Below are 26,156 nucleotides of genomic sequence, written 5' to 3'. Positions count from 1 at the left end.
TCTGGAGATGAGGGCGAAGGGAAAAGAGAAGCTCCGTGTAGTTCCTGGGTGAAGTCTGTGGAGACAGGACCGAAGAAGGCCAGGGTCATTGGCAAGGGGCCTTGAACACCCTCCTTAGGAGTTTGCTGTAGAGGTCTGCTGGGTGCCCCAAGCTGGAGAGTGTAGACAAAGCTACTAGGAGAGTCGTGAAGGTTTGAAGTCCATGAAGGCAGGCAATCAGCCCCACCAGCACCGCTTCCTATTAAGAGGTGGGCGGTGGAAGAACCATGTCCCCTGGATTCCAAACTGCCTCCAGGGCTGCCCAGGCTGGTCAGCAGGCTGGCAGGGAGCGGGGCAGTGGGCAGGCTCGGAGTCTCCATGAATATACATGATCCGGCCCTGGAAGCCCGGCTTCCTGCGGAGCAGCGTTTACCAAGCTTTATCTTGACAAGGTGATGTCCTTCAGTAGAGGACATTATATGGCTCTTAGTTCAGCAGTTCTGTCAAGTCCGAGGCAGGCGTTTGATTTCCGCTTCATACATATGCTTAGGTGCTCGGAAAAAGCAGCGAGGAGAGGAGCAGTGAGGCCAGTGAGGGAGGTCAGCCCCAAGGAGGACGTCGCGGGCTCTCCGCGGGCTGCGTCCAGGTCTGACTTACAGCTGACTTTCGCTGCACTGGCCGTGGGCTGCATTTTAACAGCCCCGACACTCTGCACAGCGATGGGGGCCAAGTGCTGGCCAGGGAGGCTCCTTCCGGGTTTGCCCCCTGCCCACCGGGCAACTGTAGAAGTCTCTTTCCCTCTCTGGGTCACAGATCCCTCCTCTGACGAGTGAGGGAACTGCATCAGCGGTCAGCAAACTTTTTTTTTTTAAAGCAGCAGGACTCTTATTTCAAACAATATTTAAACAGATCATAGTAAAACCGCTCTGATTGAGGATGGGCAGCTACCTTTCCCCTCCCTTTCTCCACGGTTTCTGAGGCCCCTACACACAGAATCCCCAGGCTGAGCAGAGCTCAAATGGAGAACCCTGCATTAGATGGTTTTCTGCATGTTCCAGGCCAGGGGTCCCCAACCCCTGGGCCACAGACCAGTACAGGTCCAGTCCATGGCCTGTTAGGAACCAGGCTGCACAGCATGAGGTGAGCGGTGGGCCAGGGAGCAAAGCATCATCTGTATGTGTAGCCAGTCCCCAGTGCTGGCATCACCACCTCAGCTCCACCTCAGATCATCAGGCATTAGATTCTCATAGGAGCACTGGTCCCTGGTGCCAGAAAGGTTGGGAACTGCTGCTTTAGGCCCTTGTCAAATTCAAAACACCCCCCTGACCTCAAACAGAAGGTGACTGTGTTTTCAGAACCCCACCCCTCCACCCCATCAAAAGCATCAAAGTTAAATAAAAAACACCTCTAGGTTTTTGACAGCAATTCAAGTAAACTTGTATTTTTGTTGATTATAGCACCTATATTAATTTAAAAATAGCCGTTTATGGAAGTTTAAGACATATTTAGTCCACAGTAGTGTTCCCCAAAATGTGTTTCTCAGAATATCCGTCCCTGTGGGAGAGCAGGTACGAAAGCTTAGTGGGCACAGGAGTCACGCAGAGCGCTTGATAAAACAGCAGCTCTCTTGGGCCCCATCAGATGGCTTCTGCTGCAGGATCTGAGGGTCTGGGTGGGGACCACAGTCTGCATTTTTAGGAATCCCCTCAGGCAGTTCTGGGATGCAGGTGATTTGGGGACTCACACTTTGAAAAACTCTGAGTTAGAAGCTCCTTGGGGTGGGGGAGGGGGGTGGGAGGCAGCATTCTTTGCTTAAATAAGATTAGGAAACTACCTACTCTCCACCCAGTCGTAGCTCCATAGTAGCCTCATAAAGGATCTGAGGAGCCACACAGTTTCTAAACTTATTTGACCACAGAAGCCCTTTGTACCCCCAAATAACACCATTTAATTTTAGAATGTGTTTTGAGAAATGCTGCCTTATCAACAAAGTTTGGTGATATGCATGTAAGTCTGGGGTCAGTGGCAAGAATTTCTTGACCTTTTCCAAACGTGTTAATTCTATCTCTTTTCTCAGTTAGATTTTTATGGCTCCGAACCAAGACAGCTCATAGGGAAGGAAAAAGGCCACTATGCCCCTTGCTGAGGAGCAGCACCCGTCCCTTAGACATGCATCCACAGAGCCTTCCTTCTTCCCCATCGGACGTATACCCATGATACAGGCACATTAAAGAACCTCTCTGGTTTTACAGTGAGACTGGTGGTATATCATAGTGGTAAAGTATGAAGACTTTGGAGTCTAATGGATTTGGGTTCAAATCCACTTGATACCACTTATGTGACAGTGGGCAAGACACTACACCTCTCAGAGTCGTCTTCTCCTTGTCTGTAAAATAGAGATGATACCTAGCTCGCTTTTGTTGTGAAGCTCCAATGAGAGAACAGAAGCAAAGCATTCGGCGCATTGGCCTGGACCACAGTAAGCACTCAGTGACAAGGGTGACGTGACTAGTGTTTACAGCATCAACAATAATGTGAGCACAAAGATAAGGGCCGATCAGAATGGGCTCTGGTGGAGGTGAACTGAACTAGCTGTAGGTGCCCAGATCAAGGCAGTGGATGATGAGATCCAGGTATATGTTTGTGCTTTCTACTTAGGCTGATCCTTCTCAGACTTGGCTGCACATTGGAATCACCTGCAGCTCAGATCCATTCAATCAAAATCCCTGGAGTAGAATCCAAGTATGAAGATCTGTTAAATCTTCAGCCCTAACTTTTCTTCTGAGTTCAAGGCCTGTATATCTGTCTATTTCGCATCTTTTCATGGCTATCTCATCCTCAGCATATCCAGGACTCTCTGGTCTTCACTCCACATTTGGACCTCTTCCAGTGAATGGCAGCAGCCAGCTAGTTCCAAAAGCCAGAGTCATGTAGTCCTTCTTGATCCCTTCCTTCCAATTGCCAGCTCCTGTTGAGGGTTAAATGTTTCCACGTCTCTCTGTCCTCGCCACTACCTATCATTCAGTCCAAGATACTAGCGTCTCTCACCTAAACTACTGCAATAGCCACTTGACTGTTTTACAGTTATTGATTTGGGTGCTGCCCCAACTCATTCTTCTAGCCTCAGCCAGAATGACCTCTAAACACAAATTCAATTATGCAGTGTGTGTGCATACACACACACACACACACACACACACACCCCACTCCCCTCTCCCATTGCTTATAGGAAAAGGACCAGGCTCCTTATTTCATTATCCCTCTTGGCTCCCTCCTCGCATTTTCCCATCCTTCCCAAGAGCCTTTGTAGATGATGTTCCTGCTGCTGATGTTCCTTCTCAGCTCCTTTTCTCTGGATAGTTCCTACTTAACCTTCAGAATTCAGCTCAAGCAGGCACCTTGACCTCCATGACTAGCTCAAATCCTCTCACTCTGAGATCTTCTGAGTGCCTACCCTAAGAGTTGTAGCATTTATTTGTCTTCTGAGTATTTGATTAATCTCCTCATGTCCCACCAGACTGTATGTTCCTTGAAGGCAAGGTTTATTCCGGTCTTGTTTGCCATTGTTTTAAGTATATAGGAGGGCTTGAATAAATATTTGAGTCCCATTTAAACAACTCCATTACAATCAGCTTTCTGGGGAATTTTCCCAACTGTATTCTTACTGGTGGGCTTTAATGAGGATTCCCAAAGAATGTGGAGTCATAGGTAGGAGTTTTAATTAACTCCAATAGGCATTTAATGCAGATTTAATAAGACAGTTATTGTATGTTAATTAAATGTCAACTGATTGCTAAAAGGTTTTTGCAATTATTGAAGTTTACTAATTATCTAATAGATAAATCAGTTTCCCATGTAAATAACTAGCATCTACATAAGCAATAAATATGCCATTAGATTCCACACATTAACATATTAAAATTAGAGGTTAGCCCCTCAGGGAATTCTTGAAACTGGTGTCCAATCCAGGAAGGGACGGTACCAATCATCTCATAGTCATTATGTCCCATCCTTTGGGAGACAGTGAGAAATTGTGTTGCAAAGATGAGCCCGCTCGAAGCTGGAGCCAGTTGTAGACATGCTTACCTACTTACCACGCTTTCCAAGAGGACAAAGCTGGTAGCAGAGAGATGTCTACTATAGAAAGGTCCCTTCAGGGTCTTGAGGCAATGTCTTGTAAAACGGGAATCTGTAAGGCTCCCCACCCACCTCCCGGGGTGTCTGTGAGCGTTGCACGCCAATAAATGAGCCTCAAGCACCAAGTGAGTGTGCAGTGGACGGGGGAGTCCCTCTCTTCTCTCCCGACTGATGGCCCAGGCCCTAGTTCTTCCACTGATCACTGTGCGACTTTGGGAAAACCACTTTTCTCCCTGAGCCTCAGCATCCCAGTCTGGAAAACCCAGCTCACATGGTTGCACAGATGTAATGAGGCAAAGTGCCTATAAATCTGAGTGAAAAGTAGAAAGAGAAGGAAGGAAGGACAATGGAAAGAAATTAGGATGTTTTTAAAAAATTGGGAAATTGTCAACTCTCTACCATGTACTGGATACTGTGTCAGGCACTGTCGGTGTTTTCTCATTTGATCCTTATGCACTCTCCAGCTTGAGGCAGTTCAAACCATCCCTGTTTTAGAGGTGAAGGACTAGGCACAGAGAGGCTAAGGGATTTGCAAACGTTTACACAGTAAGAGAGTGGCAGAGACCCAGAACTCAACTGCAACGGTCCGTGCCCCTCCTGACCTGTTTCCCTGCCACAAACACTCTTGCCCTGCCACCCAGAGTCACAGAAAGTTAAATCGAATTCTTCTAAACACAGCCTTTCTTAAATGGAAAAAAGAGCTAGATCCAAGTTGGCAGATACTATGTTTTAGGCAGTATATTTAAGCGCTTTTCATATATAATCTTTTTTAATTCTTGCAATAACCCTATGAGGTAGGTGCTGCTATCTTACAGATAAAAACAAGAGGCACAAGGAGACTTAGTAACTTACTCAAGGTCACATAGCTGGTAAGAAGCCGAACCCAGATTTTAAACTAAACCCAGGCCGGCAGTCAGGCTCTAGACTCTGAGTCAGGGCCACTCAGCCCTCACGTTGACAAGACGCCAAGCAAAAGCACAAATGGAGGTCCACGTATCATAAGCCTGAACACTTAAAAATTATAAATATGTCGAAGGAAATACCTTAACATATAAATATTCACGAGGACCTGGAAGGCCACATTTGCATTTAGATTCTTGGACTCAGCAGAGTTCGGTGCTCGCCACGGCCTGGCTGCCTTCTTTGTCTACACACAGCACCACAACATCCAGAGCAGCTGCCTTTTGACCACACCTCACAGGGTGCCCTGACCCCAGGGGATGGACCCAGGGAAGAGGCCCCCTCAGGCCTCGGAAGTGGGTGTGGGGCCATGTGGACAAGGACCTCTGGTGTCCCAGATACCTGGGTTGTGATCTGCACCCACAGGAGGATTGGGGTTCCGGGTAGGCACTTCCCCGTGGATTCCCCGTGAAGGGGTATGGCCAGAGGAGGGCTCCCTGGAAAGCACAGCGGCAGAGCTGATTTGAACCCAGGCAATCTGAGTCCAGAGCCTAAGCGCTTCATTGTCTTCGAAGGCCCCAGAAGGTGGCTCAGCCTGTACCTTGTTTCCCCTTGACTGAGGGACAAGCCTGCAATGGGAAGAATCAAGGCAGCCTGCACCACTAACCACTCTGCTTTGGAGTCAGACAAACAGGAAGATGTTGAGCAGCTCACTCCAACTATCAGAGCTTCAGCTTCCTTGTTCATAAAGTGGGATCATCTTAGCTACTTTATTTTGACCAGTTGTTTGTAAACACTGAATACAGTACCAGGCACATAGTAAATACGCAATAAAGGTCAGAGGAGAGAGGGAGAGAGAGGGAGAGAGAGGGAGAGAGAGAGAGAGAGAGAGAGAGAGAGAGAGAGAGAGAGAGAGAGAGAATGTACTGTGTCTACATCTGTCCTAAGTAAGATAATCAAGGGCCTGTTTTTCTGCAGCTGCAAATTCTTGAGCTCCGAATCCTGGGATGCCCTGTTCTTATGTTCCAGTCAAGCCTCCCCCAGTGCCCTCTCCCTGTCCCCACCAGCTCCAAGCATCCAGAAAGCTGAGGTCCCACAGACAAAGTACAGCCATGCGTGCTAGCCCCAAGGGCACCTCCCCAGGGAGCCTTGAATACTGAGAAGCCCAATTTGCAGGAATTCTCTTCCATCCTGAGAAAGGAACTTCTTTGGGAAATCCTCTCCCTTTCAGTGGCCTGGAGGCCAGAGGGGCTTTTGGCCAATGAAAATTCACAGAGTAAATAAAGGGGGACAAACCCCCAAACAGCTCCCAGGACCCCTGGGGTCAGAAGCCAGGCGCTGCATTTATGTGCAAATGGAGCTGGATTAGGGATTAGGGATTATCGGAGTCCCGAATTACAGCAGCTGCCAGATCTCTTTGTCCGAAGGGATCAGGGAGATTTCTTGATCTCCCCCTACTCTCCCCTCCCCTGTGCTGCCAGAGGCAAAAGGCAAGTGGGACTCATGCTGCCCATTGGGGAGGGATAAAGAAGAGGTGGGGAGAGGCGAGCCTCAATCGATAAGCAGCCCTCATGGCCCAGCTGCCTAGGGCAATCGATGCGCCTTCCTGCTGATTCCTGTACATCCCTGGGGGTGGGGTCGGCAGCAAGCTCAGCACCTCACACAAGCTCTGGCCTTTTCCTTCACAGCACCTGGCCCTGAGAAGGGGCCATTCCAGACACATCCTCAGGTGTAACAGTCCCCACGAAACCTTTCCATGTATTGACCTGCTACAGCAGCGGCAAATCCACCCCGCAAACTACCGAGACCTTGCCCACAGTGACTCAGCTCCTCTTTCCGGTCCTGGGCTGTAGTTCTACACTGGATACTCGGATATTTGCACTTCTCAGCCAATGAAAAGCAAGCCAGAAACTCAAATACCATGCAATTATTTTTTTTTTTGGGGGGGGGGCTGGCATTTATCTCTGCTAAATGCTGATACAAAACCAAATCTTTATATATATATCTATATATCTATATCTATCTATCTATATATACACATATAGATAGAGAGAGAGAGAGAGAGAGAGAGAGAGAGAGAGAGAATCACTTAAAATGACCCTCACAATTAGTTACTGTTATCCCCAGTCTAAAATCAAGAAAGCCAAGATTCAGAGGAGTTTGGTAGCTTGCCCAAGGTCGCACAGCATGGATGACAGCATCAGGACTATAGCCCTTGGTCTGTCCCCTCCTGCCCTGGGACCAGGAGAGTTCCGCAGCCTGGCCAACAAAGATGAATGTCTGGACAACCCTCAGGCTGGAAGCTGTGTGTGCCCCATGAGGAATACACAGCATCTAGACCCCACGTGCCCCCGGGGTCACAGCTCCCCTGAGCAACTCCTGGGAAAGGACCCGGTCCTTGAATGGCCTCCACAGCTGGTCGAAGCATCCCTGGGTGACCCTGCCCAGAGGAACTGGAGGCAAGGGATAAATAGGGCCTAAACAGTCCTCAGAAGCAGCGGTGGGCTCTCACTGAGGGGATTGGCCCACTTCCTGCTCTTCAGGGGGTGAGGATTGCAGACCCCGCTGAGGCCTGTGGGGAGCAGCACTGAGACTTTTGGTTTGTAAGGCTTAGACTGCAAAATCACAAGAGGAAAAACAGTATAAACCAGGGGTCAGCAAAGTTGTGCTGGAAAGTAAAACTTTTGCCAAATAGTATTTTAGGCTTTGCGGGCCACACCGAAGCTCTGCCACATGGAGGCTCTTCTTGGTTTTTCTTTACAACTCTATAAAAAAATAAAAACCATTCTTAGTTCAAGTGCCAGGCAAAGGGGAGGATTGGCCTTTGGGCCCCACAGTTGTGACCCCTGGTCTTACCTGTCCCCATCTCCTGGAGTGAGGCCAGGGTCTGGGCTCCTGTCCCAGAATCTTCTGCTTGCATCTCCTTGGCAGGGATGATTCACAGGGCCGCTCTAAATGAAGGGGTATGTAGGCAAGTATTTTCAACTGAGCACATGGCTGCCCCAAGCCAAAGAGTAGGATAGGTCAGCCCTGGGGCAAGAGCCAGAGCAGGGCTGAATAGGCCTGCGGCAGGAGGCAGGAGCCGAGGCAGTGCCACGGGCCAGGACGGGAGAAGGCTGGGCAGGGCTGGGTGCAGCTGTAATGGAGCCAGACCAGATCCCCACACTCCCCTCAGTGAGAATCAATAACTATTTGAATTTCTTTCATCTGCGCAGGGATAGCAACACAGGCAAACACGGAAAGGGAAAAGACATTGATCCTGCCCAGCTGCTGCCAACCCCTCCCGACTGTTCTCCACCGGCCCACCCCCTTTCACCTGGCCATCTGGCCTCCCCTCCCCCAGGCCTCTCCACTGGATGTCAGCTCACTGGCCCACACTCAGACATCCGGGAGACCTCCGAAACATTCTGCAGTACAAGGAGAGTTTTGTCCCCACAGCAATCAAACCCATCCAGTTGGTGTCCACAAGAGGACTCCACCTCAGCTCACCCCAAGACTGGACAAGCCTGGGCTTCCCTGGTGAACCCCCACCTCTTAGAGCAACCCAGCTCTTATCCCCTGTAGCTAATTCCCCCACCCTGCTAGCTTCAGGAATCCATTTTCATATTCATGAATCTGAGAGACAAAGCAGGTATTTCATGATCGGTTTCTTGTGCAGAGAGTGATTTCAGATTCAGCCAACATTGGAGTGGTTCCCTGAGGTGTTAGGTAATGGATTTCATGGGGAGAAACTGGAGGCAGGGAGCATAGTTAGGGGAATGAGGTAGAGGAACTGATGGGAGATGATAGAGGCCTGAAATAGTATATGAAGGAAAAGAGGGGAAACATATTTGTGATATAAAATTAGTAGGGTGTAATGATAGGATGAGGGCAAGGGAGGACTCTAGAATGATCCCTAGGTTTCTGGTTTGAGTGAGTGGGGAGCAGGTCATTCACTGAGACAGGCAACAGGAGGGGTGATGGGTTTGCCGAGAAATCTGTTGAGCCTGGCCTCACGTATGTTGAGTTGGAGATGCCTAGGTATTCTGAAATGAAAAGGCCTACAGGATTGTTATATCGGTTTAAATCTGAAGGGGCAGCCTGCACTATAAATGTAAAATTGAGTATCCTCATTTCTCCTCCATCTTCTTGGAAACCCCTCACTCCTTTGAGACCCTTGCCATCTGGCTATACTGCCCCCTCCCCTATTTCAATTCTCTGCTGACCACCCTTCCTCATTCAGGGAAGGCTTCCGATCCTGGATGTTGGTCTTTCCTCTAACCAACTCATTTTTGATGTCTTGAGTGTCCAGATAGGGAGTTCCTCCCACACACTGTTTGGTCAGTTCTTGACCTCCTCACCTCTAGTTGTTTCTCTGCCATACTTGTCACACTATAAAACTCGTTACCACCAGGAACTGTACCACCTCTGAAATCACTTATTAAAAATACCCACTCTCTAATCAAAATGTATTACCATTCCAGTTTCCGTGAGTACCCTTCTTTGATCTCTTTGAGACTCCAAGCCATTGGTCCTTCCACTTTCTTCCTATTTTTAGGGTCTTTCTATAACTTAGGAATTATCTTTAGCTGCATATAATGAAAATCCAACTATAACAGCTTAACCAAATAGGAATCTATTTTCCCTTCTCTAATAAGATATAAACTGAAGAAGTCATCAAACTCCTTTGGCTTCCTGATCTGCCATGTTCTGAGGGTAGCATTCATCTCCATTGTAGTAAATTGCATTACTGACCCTAAAGCTTTGCCTCTCCTTATAGCCATGCCTTTTATTATGTGACTTTGCAGTTCTTCCTACTAAAAGAGAGAAATATGTCCTCACGGTTGGCTTTGGGTTTAGCCATGCTTTGGCCAATAGGATGAGGCAGAAAGTGACTATTTGATGTTAAAAGAGACTTTGTCCAAAAAAAGCCCTCTTGGGCTTCTTCCATTGCCCATGAGAAGTACATGCCCCAGAAGGAGGCTGAGAGACACTTGGAACAGCACTACCTCAGCCGCCACAGTCTGAAGCAGAATGAGCCAACCCAGCTTCACCTAGATCAGCTGCATTGCAGACAATTAGGATTTTCACGAGATACTAAGCTTCAGGATGGTTTATTTTGCAGCACTATTATGGCAATTGTTAACACATACACTCATGATCTCGAGTTAGTAGTTTTACCTCTAGCCTCTCCAGCTCATCCTAGGAATGAGGAAGGACAAGGAGCAGAAGACATATCCCAGATGAGGTTTTCCTCTTTAAAAAGAAAAAGAAACCCACACCCAGAAACCTCCACTTATATCTCATTGGCCAGAACTGTTCCACATGCTACTCTAAATAAAAGGGAATGTAGGCAACTGGGTATTTTTAACTCAGCACACTGCTGCACCAAGCCAAATCAAGATTCTTTTGGTACCTGACTTTACTTTTCTGCTCATCTAGCTCAGATTCCATAGTTTGTCATTATAGTCCTTCTTGTTAAATACTCATCCTTCCAGCCATTACACTCACATGACAACAGCACAAACTTAAATGAGCCCAACTGTCCCTTCTTTACGACTTGACCCAAGAGGCTGGATATGTTAAAGAAATCACACAACTAGTTAGCCTGCAGTCACCATGAATCAATGATCACCTACTTCAAAAAGCAATGCCTGAAAATCTTACTACATTTAAGCTCGCTCCTACCTTCCCCATATTCTTTAGACTTCGCCTCTCTCTCTTCACATCTCTCATCTTCTCTCCATTCCCTCATTCTCAGCAGATAACTCTTCCTTACAGTTCACAGAGAGACAGAAACCAGCAGATTGAAAATTTCCTCAACTCCCCACCACGGGATCTTCTAATCTGCCAGTATCTGCACTTACCAACTCCTGCTCATCCTTCATAGCTAAGTCTACATGTCCTTTCCCCCAAGGGTTTTCCAGGACTCCCAATCCCAACTAGATTAGATTTCCTGGGTTTGCATGCTCATAGTGCCGTGCATTTTCTTGTTACGGCACTTATCATCATTATAATTGTGTAAAGCTTTGTGTAGTTCTTACTGGTTGTTTCTTTACCCCCCCCCCTTATGCATTTATTCACCAAATATGTGTTGAGTGTCTGGCACTGTTTTGGATGCTGAAGAGACAGCAATGAATATGAGTCTTTCATTCTAATTTATGAGCTCCAAAAGGGCAAGGATCATACTTGTCTTTCTCACATATGTTTTTCCAGTGTCTGACACCTACTGGGAGCCCCATAAATAGCTGCTGAATCACATAGCTTATAAGGTGGTAGTTAAAAGCAAAATGTTAGATGAGCAGGTAGCGAGTCCCTGCCACAACTATAGGGAGTACTAATATTTAAGGATAAAGAGAAAGAAACAATTGTCTACCTCTGACAGGGGAAAGGAATCATTAGATAGAGGAGAGCAGGTCACATGCAATATCTCAGAAGCCAAGACAAAAGAGGGTTCAAAAGAAAAGAGTAATCAGTTACAGTAAAGGCAACTGCTTTGTCTCCAGTCATGAAATGACTGAAGCTGGACTTGTCTTAAGGAGGACATAGATTGTTTTTAGCAGAGAAAAGTGATAGCAGACAAAGTCAAACTGTTGTCAGGTGAGGAGTACATGGGAGTCCAGGAAGTAGACTCGACAAGTGTGAAATGACAGCTCCCTTAAGAAGCTTCTACAGTTTGTTGAGGAATAAGTTGGGGAGAGACTCTCACTCAGACTCATAGAATCATAGAGTTGAAAGAAGTTGGTCAGCAAAATCTTAATGAGCAACTACATAGTAGTTGCTCATTAATACATATATATTAACTATATAGTAGTTGCTCATTAAGATACATAGCAAACATTTATCTACTCTGGGGTACACGACATAAATGGACTTCCTGTCTTTTAATAGGGATAGAAAATACACACTTACATAGGAAAAGAGATCACATGAAGAAGATGAAATAGGAATGACAAGCTAGAGGGTGACTGGAAGCCTGTGTTAGCTCAGAGGGTTAGAGAAGGCATCCCTGAGAGTGCAGCATTTGAGGGAAAACTGGAACAACTTAGAGGAAGCAGACAGACAGAATGAAAGCAAGTGTAAAGGCAAGAATATGTTCAGAATGTTTGAGAAACAGCAGGAAAGCTACTATGATTGAGGTGCAGCAAGCGAGGGGAGTGAAGTCCAACAGGGAGCGGGAGCCAACTCTCGTAGAACCCTATAGGCTGTGGTTAGATTCTGAGTTTTGTTCTAATTGGGATAGAAATACAACTTCAGCTGCTCTCGAGGGGAGCGCGCAGGGGACAAGAGTGGAGGTAGGGACACCAGTGAGGAGATTGTAGCATCTATGCGATAAAGCTTGTCGCAGAAGGGATGGTGAAAAAGGGTTCAGAGTCTGCGTATGTTTTGGAAGTTTAATCACAAAGATTGATAGATTAGATAAAGTTGGGGGCAAAAGAAAAGAAGAGCAATAAAAAATGATTTCTATTATTCAATATTGTTCTGGAGATCATAGGTAGTATCATAAGGCAAGAAAAAGAAATAGAAAATATACAGATAGAAAGGAAGAAATAAGCCTGTTTCTGTTTGTTGAAACATGATCGTCTACCTAGAAAATTCCAAGAAGCTACACAAAAGCCACTAGAATAGATAAGTGAGCTTAGCAAGATCAAAGTATATGAAGTTAATATACAAAAATCAATTGTCTATATACCAGCAGTGAACAATTAAAATTTAAAAATTTAAAGAAACTATTCGTAGTAGTACCAAAATACTTTAAAATACTTAAAATACTAACACAGTATTGCAATATCTGTATGCTAAAAACTACAAAATAGAAGAAAAATTTCAAACATAACCTAAATAAATGGAGGGAGATGCTGTGCTCATGGACTGGAAGTATATTGTTAAGATACAAATTCTCCCCAAATTAATCTATAGATTCAGCAAAAGCCTTATCAAAATATTTGCAATTTTTTGTCAAAATCCACAAGCTGGTTGTAAATTTTATATGGAAAAACAAAGGAACTACAATAGCCAAAACAGTTCTGAAAAAGGACAAAGTTGTAGAAATCATACTACCTGGTGTTAAGGCTCACTATAGAGATAGAGTAAACAATACATTTGGTACTGGCAAAAGGTTAGATACAGAGGTCAACAGAATAGAATCGTGTCCAGCAATAGACTCCTACATATGTAGTCAATTGATTTTTAACAACAGTATAAAGGCAATTCAATGAAGAAAGGATAACTTGACAAATAGCACTGGAACAATTGCATACCTGTATCCCAAGAAAAAAGAAAGAAAATTGACCTGTATATAGATTTGTACCATATATAAAACAAACATGATATATGTACCACATATAAAAATGAATCGTAGATCTCATAAGATTTCAAAAAAACAAACAAACAAAGGAGAAGATCTTAGGTTAGGAAAAAACTTTGCAGCTGTGATATCAAAATCATGATCCATAAAAGAAAAAAACTGTACTTCGACAAAATAAAAAAACTTCTGTTCATTGAAAGACACTGTGAAGAAATGAAAGGCAAGCCACAGACCGAGAGAAAAATATTTGCAAAGCACATACCTAATAAAGAATTAAAGAACTCTTAAAACTCAAAAATAAAAAACAACTCAATATTAAAATGGACAAGAATTTTGAATAGACACTTTGCCAAAGAAAATATATAAATGGAAAAAAAAAACAACACATGAAAAGATATGTAACATTATTAGTCAATAAGGAAATGTGAATTGAACCTATAATGAGACACCATCAACACACCCATTGAAACAACTAAAAATTATTTTAAAGCAGGCAAAACCAAGTGCCGAGAAGGATGCAGAGCAACTGGAACTCTCGTACATTGCTGATGGCAATGCAAAATGAAATGGTATAGTGACTTTGGAAAGCAGTTTGGCACTTTATTATAAAATTAAACATAACTTGCCATATGAGCCAGCAATCTCACTCCTAAGTATTTATCCAGGAGAAACGAAAACTTATGTTTGCACAAAAACCTGTATGCAAATGTTTGCAACAGTTTGATTCATAATTATCAAAAACTAAAATCATCTAGATGTCCTTCAATAAGTGAATGGATAAACAAATTATGGTATATCCATACAAAGGAATTCTACTCTTTAATAAAAATGAACATACTATTAATACATAGACCCACAAGGATGAATCTCAATTATACTAGCCAGAGTTAAAGAAGCCAGACTCAAAAGGCTACACACTATTTGATTTCATTTATATTACATTCTAGAAAAGGCAAAACTATAAGGAAAGAAAACAGATCAGTAGCTATCAGGAAGCTGAGGATAAGGAAATGGTTGACTACGAAGGGGCTCAAGAGATTTAGGGGAGCTGAGATGATAGAAATGTTGTGTGTCTTGATTGTGGTGATAACTAAACAATTACATGGGATTGTCACAACTCATCAAACTACATCCTTACAAGGGTGAGCCTTACTGCATGTAAATTATACTCAATAAACTTGACTTTGAAAAGCACTCTAAGTTTCTAGATCACTTCAACTGAATTCAAGCATCCAACAGGAATTGGTTTCATGAAGAAAGGAGGAAAGAAAGGAAGGAAGTAGATGAATAAATATATGAAAGAAGTGATAGATGAGTGGTGGCTGGCTCACTAGCTGACCAGCTGGTTGGACAGACAGCTGGACCATCAGCAGAGTGGAGGAATGGACTGGGCTGGACAGGACAGGAGACTGCCGAGGACAAGCAGCTCGAGCAACAGCAAGAGCCCTCCCCAGACCCAGAGTTATACTGTTTATGTTCCAACCCCAGGTATGTGACCTGGGCAAATCTTTATTTCTTATGTAAATGGGAATAATAATCATCTTCTCCAAGTTACCACATATGTTCACTTAACAAACATTCATTTAGCAACAGCTCTAGATCACACATCTTTCTAAGTGCTTTCTCTATTTTAGTTCCTATAATCCACACAACACTTTCATATTCCTGTTCACAAAGAGGAACAGAGGTACAGACAAGTTGAGTGGCTCGCCTAAGGTTACTCAGCAAGCAAGGGGAAATTGACTCTAAACACTATCCCACAGCCCCACCCACACAGGGGGTCATTACACTCACTGACTCAGACGAAATTGCTGATATTTAGCCACTTCTGACTTACAAAAATGGCATTTTTATTTTGTTTGATTTAATAAAAATACTATTAGTAACCATTGTTTATTGAGTACTTCTGTGGGCCAACAGTACCCATTTATTTGCATGCATTATCTTATTTAACATTCTCAAAAAACACACTAAGTATTAGTGTTCCCATTTTATAATGAGAAAACTGAGGCTTCAAGAGGCAAGCATCTTGTATCTGTTCAAAAGGTAACTGGCAGAACTGAGGCTGAATTTCAACTGTGACTTCAGAGCGTAGAGTACTTCTTTTCTCTGCCAGAGAAAAGCCAGGTGCTGAGCCGGATGCTTATGTCTCATTCAGCCCATTTCAGTTCCTCGCCGTCCTAGAATCTACCCTTAGTCCTTCCAACCTCCCCCAACCAAGCTCTACTCCCCAGGGGTCTTAACAGATCAAGGAGAGAGAGGAGCCAGCAGAAAGAAGCTGTTGGACTCCTTTTCAGAAGTTTAAGACTTTCAAAATTCTTTGGCCCCATTAATATGTCGGGGCTCGATAGATCCAGGACTGTTATCTCCTTGCATCCCCTCTCTATAACCCTCAGCCCTCTCCTTCTCTTTCTCCTGAAAGGCCAGACTCCCATGCCAGCCTGGTTATGAAATGTTTAAGCATCCAAGAAGCCCTTTTTCAGTAGCTAGGTCCCTGTGCCCTGGCCTCAGCCACAGCCCCTGGTTGGCCCCCAGCCCAGCTTCAGATGATAACAGGAAGGCAGCCTTGGTGTCTGCCAACTTCTTGCTCCTCTGCTGGTGCGTTGCTGGGGTCTCAGTGAGTCAGACCCCCCACATACAAGGCTGACCTCTGCTCCCAGCTTCTCAGGGCCTGAGCCCAGGCCCAGCTGAGCTGCTGTCCCAGCTCAGAGCTGAAGGAAACGGCTGTTGCTACTATGGCAACGAGGCTTTGTACTGTCTGCCCAGAACAAAGAGGGTTTTCTTGTCCCTCTTTGGGTCCCAGGGTGGGGGAGTGGCTGCTATCGTGCAGAGGCTGGGAGGATGCTCCACTGTGTCGGACAAGCCCTTTGCATGCTGTGAGCACAAGACAGCTAAGAAAAGCTCACTACATCCTGGCCACTTTGGATGCTCAGAAGCTGGGAACAGCAAATCTCTAATTGTCTGCTTTCAACTATGACCTCTGGGTAGCATTTTTCATCAGGGTATGGGATGTCCCCTAAGGTAGATATATGAAAGAGAACACAGAGCATGTAGAATGCAGTCCCTTTCTCTGGTCCTGTGACTAGAGGTGTGTGTTCTTAAAAGTATCCTAGCCTACCCCACTGAACATTCAGAGAGGGGCAGGAATTCTCTTTAGGTCACACAGCTGACTCACATCAGGTTGGAACTGGCAACTATTTCTCCTGACTCTCAATTCAGTCCCTAGCCTAAGCACCCCACCATCTCCTTCCAGGCATTGAAGCCTGTGATTCAGCCTCAACATCCTTCCTTTGATTGTCACAGCAACCAGGTGGCTCCTGGGCACTCATCCTGACACCAAAGGTCCCTGAGAGGCTCATGATGCTAGACTTGTAGCCAAATGATGATCTCTGAGCTTCTAGCACAGGCCCAGCTTTGTAAGATCATCCAAGTTAGGTAGCAGTGTTCCCAAGGTCAGGACAGCCAAAATATTCTTGGATCCAAAAGAGTCACTGAGGCAGAAGGATCAAATATGGGTCAAACTTAGAAGTGAGGACTGATGGCAGGATAAGATCCATAAATAGGATAGGCAGAAGCCAGCATGAGCTGAGAAGCCAGCGTGGGTCCGAAGCAGGCTCCTCCTCCTCCCAGCCCTCACCTGGTTGCACCAGCCACCCCCCAGTCACTGATGGGCAATGCGGCTTCCTTCTGGCACCAATAGAGAGAACTCTGCAGGGAACCCCTGTAAGTGTCTAATTTTGAATGCATGGTCAGGAATCGATCCTCTTCTATGATGTTTCTCTGTTGTTTCTAAGTAAATTGCACAGTGAGAAGTTTTCCTGAGCTCTCACAAAAATAGCAGACTGCTGTGAAACATGAGAGTGTGGTTCCTGCAGCCTTCATCACGGCCGCTCTTCCACGTACTTGCTTAGTGACTTTGGACAAGAAAATTCTCTTAACCTCATTTTCCTCATCTGTTATATGCAAGGGGTAAGCCAGGAGATCTCTTAGCTCTCTCTCAATTCTGAAAGTCTATGGGACCAAAATTCCAATTGGTTTATACAAGGCTGACCTTGTATGAAATGATTTGGGTCTGTTGGGGGAAGTGTGTTAGTATTTAGCTACGCTGTCTCAAATATTTATGTAAGCCTGGGCTTTAGGAAAGAATACGTATGTTCCCCATACTTCTCTCAGAGTCAGTAGCCCATTGGTTCTGAAGTCTGAGTTCATATCCTGACTCTACTACTTTCTGGATGAATGACCTTGACCACTTTCTGACCCCTTTGGGCTCCCACATCTTTATCGTATCAAATGCTGCTGATAACAATACCTGTGTCACTAAGTATAGTAAAGTATATAAACTTCTCAGCACAACGTTTGGCAGAGAGTAAACAATAAATAAGAGTGTGACGACACATGTTAAAAACTACACGAGTGAGTGAATGAATGAGTGAATGAAGAAACTGCAGCATGAGGGTGCTTTGCTTCTAACACCTGCACCTGCAGCTCAGCTCAGGTATACGTGACTCTGGGGCATAACTTCCCCTCCAGAGCTCCCCTGTGCAGTCAGAATGAGCCACGCTCTGCGGACTTTGCCTGATGCCACATCCTCAATTGGTTTCCTCCCCTTCCTTGCCCTGCTTCTCTCCTCCCCTTACTGAAGGCCTGTTTCTGGATTCTTTGACCCAAGACGCCTTGGCTCGAAGGCATCCTCCAGCTACCATCCCAGAGCAGTGCATGAAGAAAGAACCACAGAAGCAAGACCCAGAGAGGAAGATGTAGGTAGGTAGAGGGTAGGTGGAATGTGTGGGACTAAGTCACAGAAGTCCAAGTAGGAAAAAGGAAACCCATTTCTTTGGGGACTGTTCATCACCCTGTGGGTGGGCTGCACCTGATGACCCTAAGAGTAGTCACATGACTCAAGCTCAGGCAACATGTTCTCTCTCCTGAGATGGGGACTTGGGGGTGAGGTCCAACTAGGTGATTTCTTCACATGTCTGGAATTATACCGTGGGTAAATGAATATCAGACAGAGGACTGGCAAGGAGATTGGCTAGGGCCAGAGCACTGAGGCAGGGAATCTGGGGCACAAAGTATACGGAGGCTCAGGCTGTAGGTCAGGGCCTCAACACGCGGACAGGAGATCAAGGGCAGGATCCTGAGCCCAGGAAAGAGGAATGGGCAGGAGACAGGGAGGCCAGCAGGGACATAGGGACAAGGCAGAGTCTCCATGACAGGACTGAGAGAAAATGCCTGGCTTGTTCCAAAGCCCAGGGACCTAGGCTGGGACACAGGAAGAGCCTGGGAGGGCCCATAACCACGTAACAGTGCCTGAATGCTGGTGACCGACCTCTGAGCTCCTACAGACCCCTGTCCTGGAGCAGAGTCCAAAGCAGAGCTGAGTCTGTGCGTGGGGAGAGAGCATCCTCTGGTGCAGAGAGAGAGCTCCAGGACCAGGACAGGTGGGGAGAGTGAGGACTGCCCTGTCCAGGGAGGCAGCCTGGCTACCTGGCTCAGGCCGCCCCCTCGGCCCTCCAGGGTCCTCAGCCCAACAGCCTCGAATTAGCCTTCCATTAGTGGTGATCCATCCCTTCTGAGCACCGTGCCGTTTCATCACACCATCTCGGCATCCAACATTAGGAGATAACTGCGCTCACAACATATGTCATTACTCATTAAGGGACTTTTTCTGGATTATGGCTGGGGCTTAATGACTTGTTAAAGATGTTTAACACTTACAATTTTGTTTTTAATTTAGGAAGCAGCATGATCAAACTGCGCCCTGAGACTCTCTCCTCGATTTGGTGAAATCTGGAGATGGGCTGGCTCCGAGGCTGTCTGTGCAGGGGAGGTGATCTTAAATTGAATTGCAGCCCTCCGAGGGGTGTTTGCCCCGTCAGCGGCTGCCAGGAGCTGACATGTTAATGGGGCTGAGGAAACAATGGGTTTCAGAGGTAATTGCTGAAGCAATGACTTCCAGGCAACATTTGACTTAAAAAAGAAGTGTTGCTGCTGCTGCTGCTGCTGCCGCTGCTGCCGCCACAGGGAGGGGCAGGTGGGGGCTCTGCTGAGGGCTCGTCTCCAGATTCCAGCCAGGTTTGCTTACCTGCAGAGCTCAGGTGAGCCTGCACTCCACTGCAGCCGCAGGTGCTGGCAGGCGGCTTCCTGTCCCCACCCGCCCTTTGTTCTGTCCATTGTCCAGGTTGGGAGTTGTTTCTCAGGAGATTGCCAGACAGAGGGATTGGAATATAAAATTTCTGGTGAAGCCCTCCGTAAGGAGTGAGCAGGGACTGTGTCCACACTCTGTAATTTGGGTTAAGCTACCTTGAGGTCTCTTGAGGCCTCAGTGGCCTCACCGATGACTCCGTAGATTTGTTGTGAGGGTTCAGAGAGATTCTATAGTTAAATGCTTAGCTCTAGATCTGGGCCACAGTAAGTATGCAGCAAATTATATAAACGGCCAACATTTCGTAAGCACTTTCCTAGCTCCTAAAGTTCCTTCTGAGCACTTTACATGTATTAAGTCATTGAAATCCTCTGAAGTAGGAACTATTATGTCCATTTTACAGATGACAGAATTGAAACTCCAAGAGCTGAAGTGCTAGAGCCGGGATTTAGACTAAGGCAGCTGGCTCCCACGTCCTCAGCCAGTGCTTTAGAGCCGTAATTAGTCAGTCTTACCGCTAACGTGGCTTTGGGCAAGGCACTTTGCGCACAGGGGCAATGATTACACCAGACATAGTCCTCCTGGCAGGTTGCCGCAGGGCTTCTTGTAGAAGCCCAGAAGTTCGTCACCAGGCCCTCTGATAAAGAAGGGCAATCTGAGGCCCTTCGAGCTTCTTTGCTCATAAAAGAAAAATCTAGGGAATTGCTTAAGAAAAATCAGATGCCCGCAAAAGGAAACAGATCGGAGGTACATCTGGGCCTAAGTAAGTTTAACATCAGCCTTAGACAAGGAGGTGGGAAAGAGGAATGGATCCTGAGCTTGGTTCCTTGGAAAGAACATGCCAAAATCAAGTTCAGAGGAACAGACGGGGTTGAGGTTGAGGCTCTGAGTGGAATTGAGGGCTAAAGGAAAAGTTCATTAAATCAGTCATTTACGCATGCATGCATTCGTTCAATAAATATTCATCTAAGTACCTACTAAGCATGTGACTATACTGGTCACATACATTCCTGGAGCTCCCAGCTGCCATCCTACTAAGTACCAAACTCCACCTCGGCCTTCTTCTGAGCCTTTACCCTGAGCCCACCAAAGTCCCTTAAGGAGTAATGACTTGTGTTTTGAGTGCAGTTATTGCCTAATGTTAGATTTTGACAGTCACAGACCAAAAAGGGAGGAAATCACCTCTTCATCACAATGGCAGCAACTTCCCAGGACTCAGGTCCAGACCTGAGAAGAAGGAACGTCAGCTACTCAGGGCCCTTTCTCATTTCTTGCTGCCACTACAGAGAGACAACTGGGAACATCGAGGCTGAGACTCAGTTCCAGAGGCTTTTGGGTGCCGTTCCAGGGGGACAAGAGCCAGGAGGTAGGCAAGCCCTTGCCCACTGTTGATAAGAGTCCACCAAACTGGCCCAGCTCCCCCGCTGTGGGAGCCTCCAGCCCATGGATGACCCAGCCTGTTCTTGATGAATCCGAAGGAATTCTCCTTGGTCTCAGGAGACACCACTAAATGAAACTTTTCTGTGACAAGAGTCATGGGCAGTGCCTTCCTGTGGCCTGAAAGCTCTAAAGACCAAAGGAAAGAAATCCAGTGGAAAGGAAATTCCAGCCACACTCCCCACATCTGGTGTCGGGACAGGAAAGGTACTAGGGACATGGTCAGGTTCCTTGCTTCCCACAGCAAGGCCTCCAAGGAGGAGCGTCCCCTCCACATCAATGGCCTCCTTCTAGCCATGCAAAATGACTACAGGGAACCCAGATGGAGCAGAGATTCCTGAGGCAAAGGACAGGGCATCAATATGCCCACCTCTTCAGTCTCAATCCCACCACACACAAAAATACTCACGTATTCACACACAGACATATAGAAACAGACATGCATGTATATACATATACATATATACAGTCACACACACACACACACACACACACACACACAAAATCAAACTTATAAGCTTCATCTCCATGCCCTTGTACCTGCTTTTCTTTCTTCCTAGAAATTATCACTTCCTCCTTTCAAACCACTCATCCCTCCAGCCACAACTCACTGTCACCTCCTCTGTGAAGCCTTCCCAGACCCTCCCTCCTCTGGGTTTTATAAAACTTGGCACACACGTCTATGACAGGATGTGTCTTTTGGTTCACAGGCATGTCCCTCCTATAAGACTCACGCTTTGAGATCGAAGCTCTGACCTTGTTTGCCTTTGTAGTCCAAGCACCAGTTAGTGTATCCACGTGCTCAAACATATGTGAAGGAGAAGAAGGGAGAGAGGAAAGAAGGGTGGAAGGAAGGAGACGGAAGAAAGAAAGAAGAATGGAAGGAAGGAGACATGGGAGGGGAGGGAAAGGAAGGGAAATACAAGTAGCTAGCTGTATTTCTCTTTCTGCTGTGAAAGGGTCTACATGGCATCAGCTCAGGATATCACAATAACCTAATGAAATTCTCTCTCTCTCTCTCTCTTTTTTTTTTCCATGAAGATTGGGGGAAGAGCCAGGCACACTTGTCGCTATTTATGGTTTCAATTCTAGTTCATGGGTGACTGCCGTTCAGTCAGTCACAGTTTTGCCTAGTTTTCCTTTGTTTTTACTTTCCACCTTGATGGAAAAAGAATAACATTCATGCTGTCACAGAGCAAATAGAACCATGACTTCTGTTTTGCAGTTTTTGTGTGAATGTGTTACAATTTAGAGGGGAAAAGTTAATTTAAACTTGCCATGCTGCAACAATAATGTACCCTCGAAGAAAAACAACGCCTTCATAACGCATACCTTCATTAGGAAAACATCGGCACTGCAGTTGCGAGCTCTTTGATAAGAGAAAATTGTTCTCGTAGATATGTTACTGCTCTTTCCTAATTTTTCCTCACTAACCGTTAACATCATCTGTTTCACTATTTATGAAGCAAATTTCTTCTTTTGTTCCACTATTTCTCCTACCATTACAATTTTCTTTCTCTCTCTGGGAATCTGCAGGGCAGGTGTGGACCTGTGCTTCCTCACACCCAAGTTCTAATGCTATGTTTATGGCCAGAGGGACCCAGAAAACAAATGATCCCTGGGGGATCTTCCCACTGGACCTGCAATAGCCACGGGTCAGGTTCCAGGGGAAAGGCTTGGAGGCCCCAGGCCCACACACTGTCTTCCTTCCCATCCCACCCTCTTTCTCCTCAGGGAGCCAAAAGCATCAAAAACTTCAGCAGCGTCTAAAATGAAGCAGAGCCTTAGAGAGAAGCCGGGACTCTAGCTAGAGAAAGGGAGCGGGCAGGTGCTAACGCTAGCAAGGGGTGTTTAATGGCATTAATTAACCCCCCAAATAGCCCACTTCTACACGTGAGGAGGCCAAGGCTCATGTAAAAAATTATAATCATTCAATAAATAAATATATGTCAGTGTCCACTATGGACAGGCACTGGGGATGTTCAAAGGGCAGAAAAGGGCAGACAGACTTCTTTCTGTTCCTGTGGAGTCACTTCACCTCTCCGAGCCTCGATCTCTTCATCAGGGAAAAGCACTGAGCATTCCCATCTCCCAGGAGTGGGCGAGACAGTGGCATCAGACACTCAGCACAGTGTCCGGGCACGTGGTAAACAAGAAAGGCGGATGGAGGCAGGGCATCCATCGTTATCAGCAGGCCCGCGTGGCCCCCTCGCTCTCTCTCCTTTCCTCCCTTTGTGAAACGGGGGGCCCTCTTACTTCCTCATTAACACAAGTCACTCACGGAGAGTGCGTTGGCTGCGAGCTGTTCCCATGGGCCTGTTCTGAGCAAGCCATACACCACTAAGGCCAGTGGGCAGCAGTAGGCCAGCCCCAGATTGATGCCTGAAGGGACATCTGATCCGTGAACAGGTGTTGAGAGGATTTATGTTTAGAACCATGCCTGGACTGTTGCCTTATGAAGGGTGGCAGTGAGTGGCACTTGTATGCATTTCCTGGAAGGGACATAAGCAGGAGGGGGCTGGGCTTCCTGCCTCCAGAACTATGACACACTCAGGCTCACCCCCAGGATTATCTAGGGCTGTGGGTTAGTGGTCTGGGTTCCCGGGGAGTGATAACAGGGCACTTCCAGCCTGAGTGAAGACATATGTGTGAGTGTGTCTGCTCATGCACATGTGATTTTCCATATGCACAAGTGTGGGGTATAGGAAGCGTAGCTGCATGTACATGTGGCTGCTCGTGGGCAGTTGCGAGTATGCGAGTGCCTTCTAGTGAGCACATGTGTGTGCTGTGCTGATCTCTCTCAGCTATCCCTTGCACAAGCTGGTATCTAAAAGAAGTAATGGGCAAAGCCCAATGGTCTGAGAGCAGCACCCCAGGGAGAACATTCTGGATCTCTTGTGAGAAGGAAAGTACCCAGGAACTCTGCTGTCTCTTGCATCACACACGGGAATGTGCCTACCGCCTCCCCTCTCCTGAGCATCACTGTTCCACTAGGACAACAGCAGGTCAGCAGAAGGTTCCACCTTGGTTTCCATGACCAAGTCCCACGAAGCCTTTCTCTGTCTAGACCTAGCCACAGCTGCACAATCTTCGCACTGCGGGCGCAGAGTTCAGAGGAGTGGAAACTACTGGGCCACGCCCAGGTGCCAACCGAGGCCACCAAAGGAGGGACTCCATCTACCTCAGCAAGCTGGGAGCTCTGTACTTCCCTCTTCCATAGACCAAAGTCACAGCTCCCCACCTTCTGCCCTTGGAAATGAATCATTCAAGATTCCTCTTTCATTCTGGAACCTCTCAAACAGCCTCATGAGCTGCGAGCATGTCTCCCAAGGAAGAATTTAAGGCAGCTGCAAAATGCCTCGATATTTTCAGAGGCCTTATTGTGCTTAAACTCGTTAGAGAGGCCATGGAGTTAATTAGTATATAGATTTTCCCATAGAAAGCTAATCTTCAGAATGATTTGCAGCCACTGGGTCTGTAACAGACTGCAATCTATTTTCTTCTCAACTTCATTTTTCCCAGAGAAAAGCCCAAATTGCAGTGACCAGATGACTTCCATACCTCAGTCCCAGCCCACCCCCTCGAAGGTCCAAAGCCCCCAAATGCCACCTGCTTCCTCAAAGCTCTGCCCAACTCACCAGCTCTCAGCCAGTTGCCTTCATTTCAATAGACTCCAGTGCTGGCTAGCTGAGCTGGCTTTGAGCAAGGGGTGCAGAGCCAGTGGGCTGAGGGCTTCTAGCAATGGGGCACCATGCAAGGGTTAAGTGCATGAACCTGGGGTCAAATAGACCTGGGGACAACCTAGGTTTGGAAGCTTTTAGCAAGGGCTTTAACCCTTCTGTACTTAATTTCTCTCATTTCCTCTACAAAGAATATTATAAGGATCATTACTAATACTAATTTTCAAAAAGGCAACATTTATTAGTGCTTCCAGTGTTCTAAGCCCTATGCTCTACATGCTTTACATCATCTCATTGAAGTCTTATTATCTCTTTAGTTTATGGGAGGAAAGTGAGGCTCAGAGACTTTAAGTAACTTGCCCAAGTTTGCACAGCTAGTCAGTGACACAACAGGTTTGCCTGATTCCAGAGCTAGAAGTAGGTGAAATAGCTCATGGAGAGTGGAAGTTGTTATTATTGTTATTCTTATAAATACAGCTGCTCTTTTCACCTTTTTCCCCAGGATTCTGAGCCCTCCCTTACATTTCACAGCAATGAGATCTCTGCCATCCCGTGCTCCTAAAGGTAGAAAAGTAAGAGAATCACGAAGTCTTGGCACTGGAAACTCCCTTAGGGATTGTGGAATCCACCCCACTCCCATTGGACAGATGAGGAAGTTGAGGCCCAGAGAGGTTGACAGATCCACCAAAGTCACCCACAGAGAGGAAGACAATCTCTAGGACCACTGACCACCGGCCAGCGTTTTCCTCTACACAGAGTCCGCTGCTTCGCCATGTCAGGACTCAGAGAGCCTCAAAGGGCCTCTCAAAATGTGAAGCCAGGGTATGAGCTGACACCTGACAGCCGGGTGATGGTTTGGATGGTTTCTGAAGCCCTCTCTGAGTGAAGGCAATATTAGTCATCAGAGATCTGCGTGCACCTGAGCATCCTTGTCAGAAAATGTGATGACTTAGTGGACTGAAAATGTATTTCCCTGCTTTATCACACATCTGGAGTTCCAGCAGAGCAGCCCCTGGGCTAGGGAGGCAGTCAGCCTCAAGAATTTGCACAGATATTGGTGTTTATCAGAAGAAGTCCAAATGAAGGCTGAGCGGGGAGGGTGACGGGAGTAATAGCTTGAGAACATGCCGATGGCGATAAGGAAGCAGTACCTGCTCATTACCCCAGAGACCTCTCCCACCACCTCAAACCTGCTGTCCTGTCTGCTCCTGACTTTGCGAGATGATTACATTTGCTCTTCTGACCAATGTGAAAGAAGGGGAAATACTAGTTTCTTTGGGGAAGAAGCCAGCTTCTTTTCCATCAAAATCCCATTTAGCAAACATACACTGAGCACTCAAGAGCCAGACCTTGTGCTGGGTGAGCTCCCACTGTGTATCCATGAATGCTTTCTTTTACCATAGCTTAGGAAGGGAAATCATTTGCATGTTCCAGGACTCACGTTAGGTAGACACCTACTGTGTATCAGAGCCTAGGATGGCTGGTCTTCCATAGTGTCCCAGGTCCTATGTTGTGTGGGCACCTCCAGCACTGTCAGTGCCCAGCCCAGGAGCAGAAAGCTCAGTCAGGGATTGTCCCTGCCCTTGAAGCA

This window comes from Rousettus aegyptiacus, unplaced genomic scaffold (genome assembly GCF_014176215.1).
Source record: "Rousettus aegyptiacus isolate mRouAeg1 unplaced genomic scaffold, mRouAeg1.p scaffold_m13_p_1, whole genome shotgun sequence".
Classification (NCBI taxonomy): domain Eukaryota; kingdom Metazoa; phylum Chordata; class Mammalia; order Chiroptera; family Pteropodidae; genus Rousettus; species Rousettus aegyptiacus.
Note: the sequence above shows the minus strand (reverse complement) of the source record.